This window comes from Leuciscus leuciscus (genome assembly GCF_965113295.1).
Source record: "Leuciscus leuciscus genome assembly, chromosome: 6".
Lineage (NCBI taxonomy): Eukaryota > Metazoa > Chordata > Actinopteri > Cypriniformes > Leuciscidae > Leuciscus > Leuciscus leuciscus.
In genome coordinates, this window is record NC_138730.1 from 31821170 (window position 1) to 31834775 (window position 13606).

At 37.7% G+C, this 13606-nt stretch overlaps 1 protein-coding gene across 1 annotated transcript in view; it reads left to right on the forward strand.

The window, feature by feature from the left end:
- The window catches only part of lamc1 (laminin, gamma 1), a 54228-nt gene that overhangs the window by 17369 nt on the left and 23253 nt on the right, over positions 1–13606 (forward strand). The gene's annotated exons all lie outside the window — the stretch shown is intronic.

Below are 13606 nucleotides of genomic sequence, written 5' to 3' on the forward strand. Positions count from 1 at the left end.
ATATCACGTATACCCCAGCACAGGGATGGTTATTTGAGGAGGAGGGTCGAACGAGGAGCTTGGCAGCTCTTCAGTAATTGTTTATGCAGCTGTTGGATGTCCTGCATCCATGTTTAAACATGCAACCTCAGACCGAAGTTTAACAGTGTCCGCTTTTTCCGTGCATTATCTTGAATAGGTTAAAACTGCTTCCTCCCGTTTCCCAAGTTCAACTCCCCTAGAAAGGTTTGAGATTTTTGTTGGTTTGAAACAAGGCTGTCGCATGCCTTAAAGCCCTGAAGTTAATGAATGGTGAAGTGAGTGTTGAGCCAAGGCATCCTGTGGAATAGTTTTGTCAATGTAAAGTTATGGGTGTTTATCATTAACTCTTCTGTATGCATGTGCAGACCTGAAAGAATGAGAAGAGCCGTTTCCTTATTTTACCTTCACATCGTCCTTTTCAATAAATGAATATTCAATACAAGTTAAGCTCAATCAAAAGTACTTGTTGCATGATGCTCTTGTTGATTACGACAACAATTTATTTCATAGTCTCTACTTAAAAAAAAGATCAAGGTTATGATGTGGCGCTTGCAATGAAAATAAATGGAATTGAAAACATAAATGTGAACTTCATTATTGTATAAATAATCTTTTTTTAAAACATTTTAGTCATTGCCTGCCTAGTCATTTTAGTCATTGCCATATTTAAGCTGTGGTCTTAACTTTTACGTTGGTTTTAGGGTTTTGTACATTGTCATGGAAACTTTTACACTGAAAAAGATAGTAACTGATTTTTTTGCCACACAAAATCATGTTAACATGCATATTGTTGGTGTTTTCTGGCTATATGTTTGTAACAGTAAGTATTCTAACATTTAAGGATTGACTTCATTCACTTTCGTTGTAGGTGCCTTACTATAACCAATATTGTTGCTGTTTTTTTTAAAGAAAAGAGAAGCCAATTATTATTTTGTGGTAATCAATGTTATAAAAAAGCACAAATATATGCAGAAAAAGATCATGGCAAATTTGATTTCTCATGTCATGACTCCTTGAAGTTTGTATTCTGTGATTTGCTGGTGACCTTTTAATTGCGTTTCATGAGTTCACAATCTGACTGGCATGCTTACTTCTACTATTTTTATCACTAGACTGAACAAGACCAGACTAGTTAGTGCTTAGCTTCTCCGGCTGTCTAGAACTCAACAAGCTACCACCATGTGTGGAGTTACAGCACAAGAAAATCCCATTGTTATGACTAGTCAACCACAAAGTCTTGTCTATGAGCGCTGTCTGATGTGGTTCGCGGGAGGCTGTGATGTGTGGCTAGTGTCACTGTGCGTGCATGCACTGCAGTGTGGTTTAATACGCATCAGTGCCTTGAAGCTTTGCCTTAAAGCTTCTCCTTGAACCGGTGATGACAGCTTTTGGTTTCATGCAGTAATGTTCAAAGTACACCACATCTTTGATTTTACTTAATACTCTGCAATGATTAATGGTTAAATTTTAATTTAAGCAATCGTTTTTCTAATCTGAGTGTAATGATAATAGATGTATGCAAAAGGCTTATTTATACGCATTTATATTGTAGCTATAGTTGTAGCACGCAATATTACTGATTTGACTTTACTGACACTACTGAATGAGAACTGAACTGAGCTGGACGATGACACCACCGTTTTCTATAGAGCTGCTTTATAGTTGAATATAAATCATTTAATATATGATGATCTTTATACAGTTATTGAACGGAACTGAATCAACACTCAACTGACCTTAGCTGAACAATGGCACTATTTTCTTTTTAGAGCTGGTTTACAGCAGAATTGAACTCTGTTTGCATCACTGAATAAAGTTGAATGTTTGTATAAAGCTCTGTATAAATAAAGGTGACTTCACTATTAACTTTAGTTGAATATGCCCTTTTAAATTTTCATATTTTGTCATTCATTCAGTTCATTTTACTTTTAAATAGTGCATGATATTTTCCAACAGAAATGCTTTAGCTGGCAGTAATATGAAATGACTAACAAACTATAATAAAGTAAAAATTGTTAACCTTCACCTTAATTTTTATTGCAAATGTAATTGCATTGTTGGTGCAAAGTTACGTCTTAAACCATTGTCTTATCCTGGACTTATTTATTCATATTGTCATAGACTAAATTAAAATAGTTCATCATCATAGTATGTCTTTTTCATCCAATTATTATTTATTTTTTTAGTTAAAATAATTTACATTTTAACCTTTTGTCCTTTTTCAGATATAAACTGAAACCTTTGATTTTCCTCTCTCTCTCTCTCTCTCTCTCTCTCTCTCTCTCTCTCTCTCTCTCTCTCTCTCACTCTCACTCACTCACTCACTCACTCACTCACTCACTCACTCACTCACTCACTCACTCACTCACTCACTCACTCACTCACTCACTCACTCACTCACTCACTCACTCACTCACTCACTCACTCACTCATAGTTTTATATATTTAGATGTAAAGACCAGTGCAGTTTAACATTATTACATTGCTCAATGAGAAAGCAAGTTTTTAGGGCCAGAGTTGAACCGGAACCCCCTTTTCTGCAATGGAAATGCACAGAACGGGTTGGGAACGGACAAAGGCCGGGAACACGCACCGGGAACCGTGTCGGTGGAAAAGGGGTATGAAAGACCCATATTGGTTGATGTGCAAAAAAACAGGATATAGGATGTGATCTATTGCAGGATTGCAAATGTTTGTTGTTTGTGCCTTTTGACTTCGAGGGTGTGCAGTCAGGGTGGGCCTATTGACCCTGTTTTACTATGTGTTTGCCCTGGTTTCCCACAATAAAACACACATTTGTAGCCCCATGTGATCCTAGGTGGCCATCGCTGTCAAAACTCAAAAGCTCATTTTGTTTTCCCATCCTCAGTTCTCCTGTTTGCCTTGAACAGTGTGAAGCCAGTTACTTCTTACTGGTGTGAAAATCTCTTGATTGTAATCAAATTATTTGTTTTATTCAAAACCCCTTGATGTTAAGTAAAGTCTTGAGTAGTGATGTATTGATTTTATAGTCTGACTCATGGTTTAACCTTTCATTCCTTAGAATGCCCTCCTAAAAGATGTTTGGGTATTGTTGTCCACCAGCAACACCAACACAGCTTTTCGTGTCAACACCAGCCATAAGTGATTTTCACACCAGTGGTCCCATGGTCTGTCTGCTCCGTAACGAGTCAGGGGGCCTCAGGCATTAAACTCAATCATTACTTCCCACCCTCCTCTCTGTTTTTCATCCTCCCCTCTTCCTGCCTCCTCCACCCTAGGGGGACCCTCACCCTCTGAGCTCAGCACTTCCAGAGCTCAACACCGTGACGCTGTTGACTTCTCACTAAAGAGCAAGCAAACAGCAGGTCCTGTATAGGTGCTTAAGTTTAGGTGAAGTTGGATTAATGAATTGGGGGCAGCCTAAATGGGTCTTATTAGAATTAATTATTGAGGGTTTAACTTTAACATGGTAACTCCTAAGTCCATAAACTTGAATGGATCATGTGGAAAATATATTGTCATAGTGGGAATGCAAAATGCCTTTTATGAAGTCTTTTGTGAAATTTTTACTTTCTAATCTACTATTAATAATACTAATCTACTCAGTCTAATCTAGTCTGATTTAATATGCATTTACAGTAGTTGCAATATAACACCCAACATAATTATGGCCTTAAACATTTGTTAGCATTTTTAGCTGTGGAGTTTTGATTTCACAAGTTGCATTCTCAGCGTATATAATAAGAATTAGTGTAAACTGTCACCTTTTACAGTACATTTTTTTCCTTGATAAAATAAAAAACAGGTTACCTGCTGTCATGAATCATGCAGAGATCGTTTGTTAAAGTTTCGTGTTTAAATGTGAGAGCAGGCTAGCCAACATATAACACGTCACATACACTATTTAAATATAATAACAAGCATAACAATTGCTTGTTATTTTACATAATATTTACTAAAATAATAAGAAATCATTTAACAAGTAATACATTTTAAACTGATCTTGATAAAAATAATCTAATATAAACAGATTTATATTTTAGATAGCAACTTCTTGTTTTTGTAACCTTATTATGGCATTTTCACACAAAAAAATGTGTTAAAAACATGAATAAAATGAAGTATATCTTCTGTGCATCTGCACTCAGGCACTGTGTTCTCAGCACTGTCAAAATAAATGTCCTGCTTACTTATTACACTTATCAGCCAAACAGAAAAACTTATCAGCCAATGTCAATAATTTAAAACATTTCAAATATCAGCTATCTACCAGTAATAAGGATTGAAGGTGTGGACACGCGCTTTGTGCTCCATTCATGTCTATTTGTACCCCATGGAAATGAAATGGTGGAAAAGCAAGATCATGCAAAGAAGTTAGTTATCAACTGAGTTGTAAAGTTCTGGCTTATAATTAGTCAAAAATGTTGTGTGACTGCACCAAATTCACTTGTCCAGTATGCAGATGGGTAGGTTTTTTTTCTTTTTTTTTTCTTTACCTTATCAAATTCAATGCTCTCTGATTTGTTTAGTAAAGGGCTCTCTGCTCGTCTCTATGTATTCTACTGCATTCCTCGGATTCCTCTATTGTAATGCAATGCATGCCACCCTCCTTCACTCCACCTACCCACTGTAAAATCAATAGTGTAAAATGGCCAGTTCCAGTTCTGAGTGTAGATTGATTTCAATGTAAATTCTCTTTATTCCTTCCTCACAATCTCGTTCTCTCACTGTTTTTGTCCAGATGGGCTGTCGTAGGAACTATTTTGCATCAGTAACAGAAACTGTGTTGCTTGGGTTACAAGTTAAATTGAGCTTGACTGTTGCTGGGAAGCCATGTTTTTACATGACTAATGTGCAATGGCCTTTCTAAAACCTTGGAAGTTGCTCAAAGGTTCATTAGAAGATTGAGCAATAAATGTTAGATCGACACGTGTTAAAGTTATCAAAACAAAACAGATATTTAACAAGATTAGATTAAAGGTTCCACTAGAGGTCAAACAATTTATCGGTTCAAATATCTGTTGTGTGTACTACAGAAAGCTGTTAAATGAGGCGTGAAAGCCTGTAAAAAATACAGATTTGTTTTTTCCCTTTTGGGTTGATTTGTGCGTAGGGCGCAACGATTGAAAAGTTGGCGAACGACACTAAGCATTTTGTTTCTTCTGTCAATCTGATCAGTCCCAACTGTGCTTATTTTAGGCATATGATTGTGCAACAGTACCACATTTTTTTTAAGGTTAAATGTATGCTTTGTTCAAATAATATAAATAATTCTTTATACCTTTGTGAAATGAATTTCAAGAAGTGTGTACTGTGAACATTCTCTCTGGTCACGCTGTACAGGCTGATAGAGTGTTTTGCGGGAGTGTGTACGGGAACAGATGTTCAATAATGTATCTCCCAGCAGGCCGATGGGCAGATGGTGAAAAATTATGTACAGGAAAAAACTGTCATGCCCACATGTTTAAAAAGTCAAAGCCGTCATTGTTCATCCCACCACGGAAGAATGCAGTGAGGTCATGAGAGGATGTTTAATTGGACTGTAGCTTTGGGCTGAGGCTTTCCCTCCGGACAGCCCCCCCACTCATGTACTCATACAGCAATCCCTAATCCTTCTAGTTCCCTGAGGGTCTCTCTCTCTCTCCATCTCCCTCTCGTGCACCTCCGGCTGTGTTTGAGAGGTTTGGAAGAGTGCTGAAGGAATGCAGAGAGAGGTCCAAGCTTAGTTACCTCACCCCATACATAGACCGTCTTCCTCCTGGAGCAAACAAGCACACCTTGAGTTAGTCATAGTTGAAATGGTCGAGTACAAATGGTGGAAATTGTCATTGCTATGATTAAATCGTTTTTTTTTAAAACCTGGATATGTTTGTATTTTGTGTTTTGTTTGCAGACAATCCAGGTTCTTTCTAGGTCAATTTCACAAGCACCTTTTTTTTTTTTTTTTACATTTCAGGTGCAACTGAAAATAGATGGTTGTGCTTGGAGTCAATTGTTCTATTCATGATAACAAATTGTGCGAACATAATTTTTGCCCAGGCTGCAATACATAGAAATTATGAACACGTGCAAAAACAAGAGAACAAAATAGTATTTTATGTTGCAATGTATGCTTTGTCCTGTGAGCTTTTTCTTTTATATGCAATTTTTACAGCTACCTGTAGCTGGAGTTTGCCTTTTTTTTGCCACATAACTTTGACAGATAAATGCTTTAACCAAGTTTAGTGTTTTTTGTTCTTCCCTCATATTTAATATAAATATATATATATATATATATATATACTGTATGTTTTTTTTTTTTATCAAATATTTCTCCTTTTTTAGATGAATGATGTGCAAAGGTCAACTATTGAGAAATGACAGAGGACTGTTGTGAACTGACCAACGCCTCCCGTCAGCCATGCCAAGAGAGGCAGGTCTGAACATACAGGGTGTAGCTCCAATCCAACTCCTTGTTCTCACGGGGAACGCCAAACAGAGCAAATGGTTTTCCGCACCATAAATTTATCTCTGAGAAATCTCAGTCCACCACATGACATTTTAGAATGGCTTATAATCAATTTAGCCACGATTAAAACATTCACACAGCAGTAAACCCACAGCAGTAAAGCTTTCAGAGTTGTTTAGATAATGCAGCCACTTATTCAGAGCTTTACCCCGTCCTGTAAACAGCTTTGTGAATTACTGTCGTCCCCTGCGAGACAGTCAGCCTGGGGCCCGAGACTTCATTTGCTGCCTTGTTGAATGGATCCATCTTTCTTTTGTTTTAACAGAGCTGTAGCTCAATTGTCGTAGGTCTTTATCACCTCAAAAATCTCCATTAGGGCTTGAAGGTTATAGCTGAAAGGTGTGAATTCATAGCATGGCCTTTGGCAAAGCGCTCCACCTTTTTTTTTTTTTTTTTAAACCCCGGAATGTCAGTAATGAATGGAATCCCTGATTGCAAAGATCTGGATCTCACCTTTGAAACTTGTGAATGGGCAGAACTCCTCCACACAATGAGACCTGTGCATTAGTGTTTCATTTGTAATTGGTGGTTATTTGGTGTTTGTTTTAAGAGGATTTAATTGGGGCCATGTGACAGTTGCATACCAACAAGACTGACCATGTTATTGTGATGTGATTTTCTGAGCCGGGCCTCTTGGCAGCGCCTCCTTTTGAAAGAAGACTAGTGGACGCCCTCTCCATTTCAAAGGTCTTTTCAGTTTAGTCATTTCCCCCATAAAACTTGGATTTACCTTCAGCTCACAGATAAATGCGTTTGACACTTTTAAAGGCTAAATCTTTTGCTCTCCGCCTTGACAAGCAAGCATGCACAAGTTTTTTTTGAGAACCAGCCCCTCTTCTTCATTAGACAGGCATTCTTAACAAAGACATTTGTTTTAGTTTTTGTGTTTTCTTTTCACTCACCCTAATCAGAGTCTGGCCACCGTGTTTAAGGGAGGAACTGGTAAGCGGCCATTGAGAACTCTAGTGGGAGTGAAAACTCAAGGATGTAGAGTATCTCCTGACTGATTTGTTATTTTCTTTACTCTCAGTTCCTGAATTGAGTCTCTCTCATGGCTGATGTGTTTCCGTCTCAAGGCTCCATCGTTCCCCCACTACGGTCACTGTGTCCTCTCACGCTTGGTTTGAAGTGGATTCATTGCAGTGTCTTTAGACAGCTGCTGCTTTTCTTCACTCAGTTTTCAGTGTTGGACTCATTCTGAAATATTGATATATGGCGCCGCAAGCACAATGCGCACATTTGTCTGTGGTGCTGGTTTAAAATTCAAGCTATGATAGGTCTAAAACATGAAGGAAGTGATTCAGCTTGGAGTTACAAATATTTATAAGGACAGAACATAGGGCAAACTTTTTTTAAACAATGTAAAAGTCTTATTTACCTCTTTTGATCTACTTAATGCATCCTTGCCGTTAAAAAAAAAAAAAAATCTTACTGAATAGAATAGAAGAGTTTTTATGGTTGGCACACAAGCCTCGGCGTGTTGCCTGAGCCCTTCTCTCATCTTTCATAATGACCAGTTAAGCCACACTGAACCACACAGTGGCATTTCACGAACTTCCTCGCCGCCTCCAGAGGACATGCCTTAAATTGAATGGCATACATCCTTCACCCTTCCCCTTTTATAAAATTGGCAAAGTGTTTTTCTCTCCAAACCTTAATTAACTTTTTAATGATCTTTTGATAACAGAAGCAGAAGATGACATTTTGAGTTCTGAAACGTACAATGTTTTTTTTTATAGTACAATAACCTCTTTTATCACAAAAGATCATGGAAAATTCCTCATGCTATGACCCCTTTAATGCAGCTTAATGTATTTTTATTTGACATTTGTTTGCAGTTTTTGCTCAACCAAGATTATTCTCTCATTTAAACATGTCTGTCTTGCATTCTTTGAGTTAGTGGCAAGTTTCATCAAATATGTCTCTCCCCCATGGTTCTTGATGTTATCTTCTGTGTTTTACCTCTTTCTCTTAGTCTGTGTGGTCCCCTTGCTTTTGCATATGTTCCCTCTCTCTTTTCAATCTCTCTTTCGGTCTGCTTGACCCCCCACACTGGCGTCACTATGTGCGGAAGCACATTCCAGTCAGTTCAGCAAGTTCTCGCCCTCCTCCCACCTCAACGACTTCTGTCCTAAGTTGTAACACAGTCTCAGTTTTGGTTAAAGGTATGAGACTGAGAGAAATTGCTTCTTAATGAGTCTGTTTACAGTAAAGGCTCAATACCCAAGGTTGATAACCAGAGATATTGTGACCTTGAGCAAGGCACATAAACCAAGGTCACCTCAAGCGTGTTGTCCCTCTGATAAAGGGTTCTAACTCGGCCCAATGTGACAAGTTATCCATACTAAGCACAAAATCAGACGTTATTTGATATTTTGTAGTTGTGGAGAATGATTTTAGACCAATGAAATTTTGCAGTGGGCGGGGCTTCACAATGCTGGTTTTATACAGCTGGTTAGGACACTTTGTAAGGAAGAATTTTTTTAATATTTGCTGAATATATGACTGCATGTGTCTGTGTGAGTGAGAACAGATTGTGAAAGACAGGAAGTGAAGTGGAAGGTCCCTGTCTGATGTCCCTGACATTTCTAGAGATCTTGATGGTGGATACAGACAGTTTGATCTGAGCGCCACAGATTTTTTAGTTTTTTTGTTATATCCGTCCTATATCTATTCAGTCTCACAATGGGGAGCCACACAGTTTTTATCATCAATACCCTGATTGTTCTGGATTGAATGGTGGAATTCCTCTTGTTCTTCTGCTCAGGGCGGTCTTGAACTTGAAGGGCTGGGTAAAACCATGTAGTGCCAGCGTCATGCTTGTGCCACAAAATGCATAACATTCTTCATGGACTTCTTGCATTTTACACATTATAAATGTGTTTTATTGCATTTAAAAAATATATATTTTAACCTTGATCACTAGGGGTCACAGACTTTTGGACTCCATTCTGGATTTAAGTCTACTTTCATATCTGCATTCAGTGGCAGCAGTAATAGGTGATTAAGTAGAGGAATTTCCCATTAATGGTGGGATAAAAGAGCCCTTCAATTTGCCTCCATATGAGCCTAATTAGAGTTTGTGGAAAGCTTTAACTCCTGGTGTAAACCTCAATACATCAGTTGACTTCACACACCAGTGTTAGTTCATGAGCAGAGAAAGTGACTTTTCCCATGAGGATTATAAAATAAAACCAGCAATCACACAATAACAGTAAACAATAAAAAGACTAAATTAAGTTTACTTCCACAAATCTCTGATATTCTAAAGTATAGTCTAATATATTTTGTATGTTTCATATGTTTCTAGTATGTTCTCCATAGTATGCGCAGTCTCCCAGCTGTCGCACACTCTGAGAAAGAGACTCCTTCTGCTCATCACTGTGGTTTTTCTCAGCTTCAGGAGACACCTGTGGCTACTTCCCCCACAGCTGCAGCCGATGATGGTTTAGGTCTGTGTAATGTCTGCTTTGTTGACCCAAAGGAAATGATTAATTGCCCATAGGATGTGCAATATTTTTGAGATCACGAGAACATCAGGTTCCCATTTTTTTTAACCTGTCTAGAGTGTCTGCATATGTCTTATTAGGACTTTTTTCTTTGCTCTGATAAAACTGCTGTGTACCACCTTTGCTGCAGTGGTGTAATGTGATTGGACAATTAATTTTTAATTATTATTATTATTTTTCTGCCACATTGTTTGCAGATGTTTGAAACAGGCCTCCACCTTAATTCTCTCAGTATGCAGACCCTGAAATCACACCCTCTCAGTCTCAAAAGGTTTTGTGACAAAGATGAGATGTCATCAAGTATAAGTTCAAAGACAGTCCAGTGCGACGTCCCCCACAGGGCCTGACCCTTTCCTCTTCAGTCATGCCTTTGAGCTCCAGCAATGCTCCAGTGAGCACTATGAGTCAGTGCTCAAGTGTGCTTTGTCTGTCTTTCTGAAGTGCGTTGGCTACGTGAAGGGGCTTTTTTGTTTCCCTCTCAGCCGGCTCGATTCTTCACTGCTTTGCCAACAGATTTGGTTCGTCTTGTTTTGCGAGGATGCCGGGGAGACTTCAGAGGTGAGACCTCAATGATGGCACTGTTCGCCTCAGTGCCAGACCAGTCTGTGAAGTGCATGCACAACTTGCGTGCGAACGCTTTAAAGCATTGCTTTGTTTGGGTATTAGGTTTTAAAAGTCATCCTGCTGTTGTCGGATCCATGGCGTAGCTGTGTCAAATGTGGACGCCTTGGATTGTTCCTGGGTTCAAAGCAGGACTTGATTGGTCACAATGTTCTGTACTACCACAATTGTTCCCAGCCTTTATTTCAGTGCACCTGAACTCCAATGAATTACAGTATGATCAAGAGACAAATAAAGTGAAATTGTGCTTGAAAACATCTGGATAAGGATTGTGAGTGAGTCATCCGATTGCCAAAAATAGAGTAGAATATGAAAGGCCCATAAGAAATATTTACAACTATTGGATAAAACTGTTGCCGAAATTCTTTTGACTCACTGTTGTGGTGTCTGAATTTGTGCATGCATGGGAATATTGTCTTATTTCATGAGCATGACCGTCATCATTTTCACTCTTTTGCAAGAGCTTGTGCAGTGATTCCAGCACCTGTTTTTTCCTTCTTCTTTTTTTCTTCTTTTGTTGTTTCTGGTCACTCTTAAAGTGACAATTTATCTAAAAAAAAATGTATTCTGTTATTTACTCACCTTCATCCAAACCAATTTGACTGTATTTCTTATGTAGAACACAAACGAAGATGTTTTGAAGAATGGTTTAGAGGTTTTTGCCCATACAATGAAAGTCAGTGGGGTCCAAAACAACATTGTCTATTGTATGGACAAACACAGAGATATTTTTCTAAATATTTTGTTTTCTGCAGAAGTCGTCATGCAGGTTTGGATCAACATGAGGGTGATTAAATGATGACAGAATTTTCATTTTAGAGTGAACCTTTAAGCACCGTTTCTTTTTGTATCTGTGCTTATTGCAAGTGCAAGTTCACTCAAAATTGAACATCATGAATTTGAGTTCCACAGGGGGGAAAAAACTTAGTTTTTTTTCTGTGGAACTTGAAAGAAATTGTGTAGCAGAATGTGATGAGGCAGTCACTATCCGTGTCCATTGAGAAAATAGCTGCTCAAAAATAGATGAAAAAGTACCAGAAAAGCCCATATGACATTTTTTGTATATTCTTGGTCTTGGTGACACCACACAATAGCTTGCGTGAGGAAAAGACAGGAAAAATAAGTATAGGCTAATTCTCTGAGTTTTTTTTTCTTTTTTTCGTAGCCTACTTTTTTTGTGTAATTTTTGGATGATAGCTAGCTATTCTTTGATTCACCTTTGAGTCATTGTAAGCTTTTTTTTTAAGAGCTACGTTTGGCATTTTCAGCTCATTCACTAACGAAAAAGCAGAAAACCCACGCCCTATTTTAAAAATCTCTCCCACTTCTGTCGAACTTTGACCTTGTGTGCAGGAGGCTCCTAAAAGTCAGCAAGTTCATTTTCATGTTACCAGCCAAAATGCCCTCAGAGACTGCTGCAAGGAATGAGTCTTTTTGTCATTGCTTCAAACCAGTCCCTGCTTTAGCTGTAGTTAAACTTTTTGATGCAATCTCTGTCTATTTACTTAACACACAGTTGTCCCTAGTTTTTGCGGATTTGTTTGGAGAGCAAATTCTTTGCTAAAGCAAACATTGGTCCCCCCCATGGCCCTGCTTGAAAGATGGTGTCATTTTCTTCGCACTAAATAAATGTCTCTCCATGCCATTTCCATTGGCCCCTGGTTACAGTCTCTCCCAAACACCCATAGCTTGCTCAGACATGCAAAAATATGTTTTTACACGCTCTATATAATTGCTGGAGCACCTCGCAAAGCTGCTGAAATCCAGACTAGCACAAAAAACTAAGCTTCTTGTAAAAAAAAAAAAAAGCATGTGATTATGCTCTTGTCTTGTCATTTTACGAGACAAGGTTTGATTGCATGTTATGTGTTAGAGTGGAAAAAAGCTAGGCTAGTTGACGATGAAATGATTCCAATCATGGCAGAGAGATGATTGTCCACAAAAAAGAAAAGTGAAAAACCTTGAAAAGGAATACTAGTTTAAACACACGTACCAAAGTTTTATAAATGTACTCTTTGTATTCATATGGTTTAAAAATATATATATATATATTATGCCATTTTCACACGAAGTTTACAATTAATGAGCACCAAATCAGCATATTAGAAATCAGATTTCTGAAGGATCATGTGACGAGGAAGACTGGAGTAATGATGCTGAAAATACTGCTATTTATTATTTAAAATAAGTTAAAAATGTGTCAAATGGAAAACTGTAATTTTAAATTGTAATAATATTTCACAACATTAAAAAATAGTCTCGCTGAGCGTTAGTGTATGTGCTGTAGCCATCATTTTTTCCTTTACGTTTTGAATGTGTGTGTCTTTTATTTTCTTCAAAATAATTAAAGTTAAAGTTTTTTTTTATATATATTATAAATTATTAATTCAAAGTTATCATTAAATTTTTGGGGAGTTACACCATCTGACAACCTAAACTAACCCAAAAAATATCAAAATCAATTTTTATTCAGAAACTGAAAACATGCTTATCATAGAATTTGTGTGTTCAAGTGATTGTATGTATACAATTTTAATTATATTGTATTTTTGAATAAATAATACAACAACAAATATGTGTAAACACAATCATTTGAAAACGAGGGTGTCCCTCTCAATTGCTAAAGTGGTTATGACCATGATTCTTGCAACAGTTAGAGGGGGAAAAAATTTGCAGAAAAATTGAAATTTGAGGATAAGGATTTGCAGATCTTATCAGACAGGAAGGAGCGCTGAGGTATTTTCAGTTGAACAAGGTTATGTTTGCATGGCATTATGCCAGTTGTGTGCAATATCAGGCTTGTCTGCTTAACCTTGATCCATTTTTCTGTGCAATCTTTCAGAGATGTGTGTATGTTTGACACCTGCAGTGCTGATTTAGTGTCTTATCCAGTCCTTGAATCCAGCTCTATCTTTTTTTGGGCTGTACCAAAGCACAGATTGTTTAGTAAAGGGAGCGAATGGTA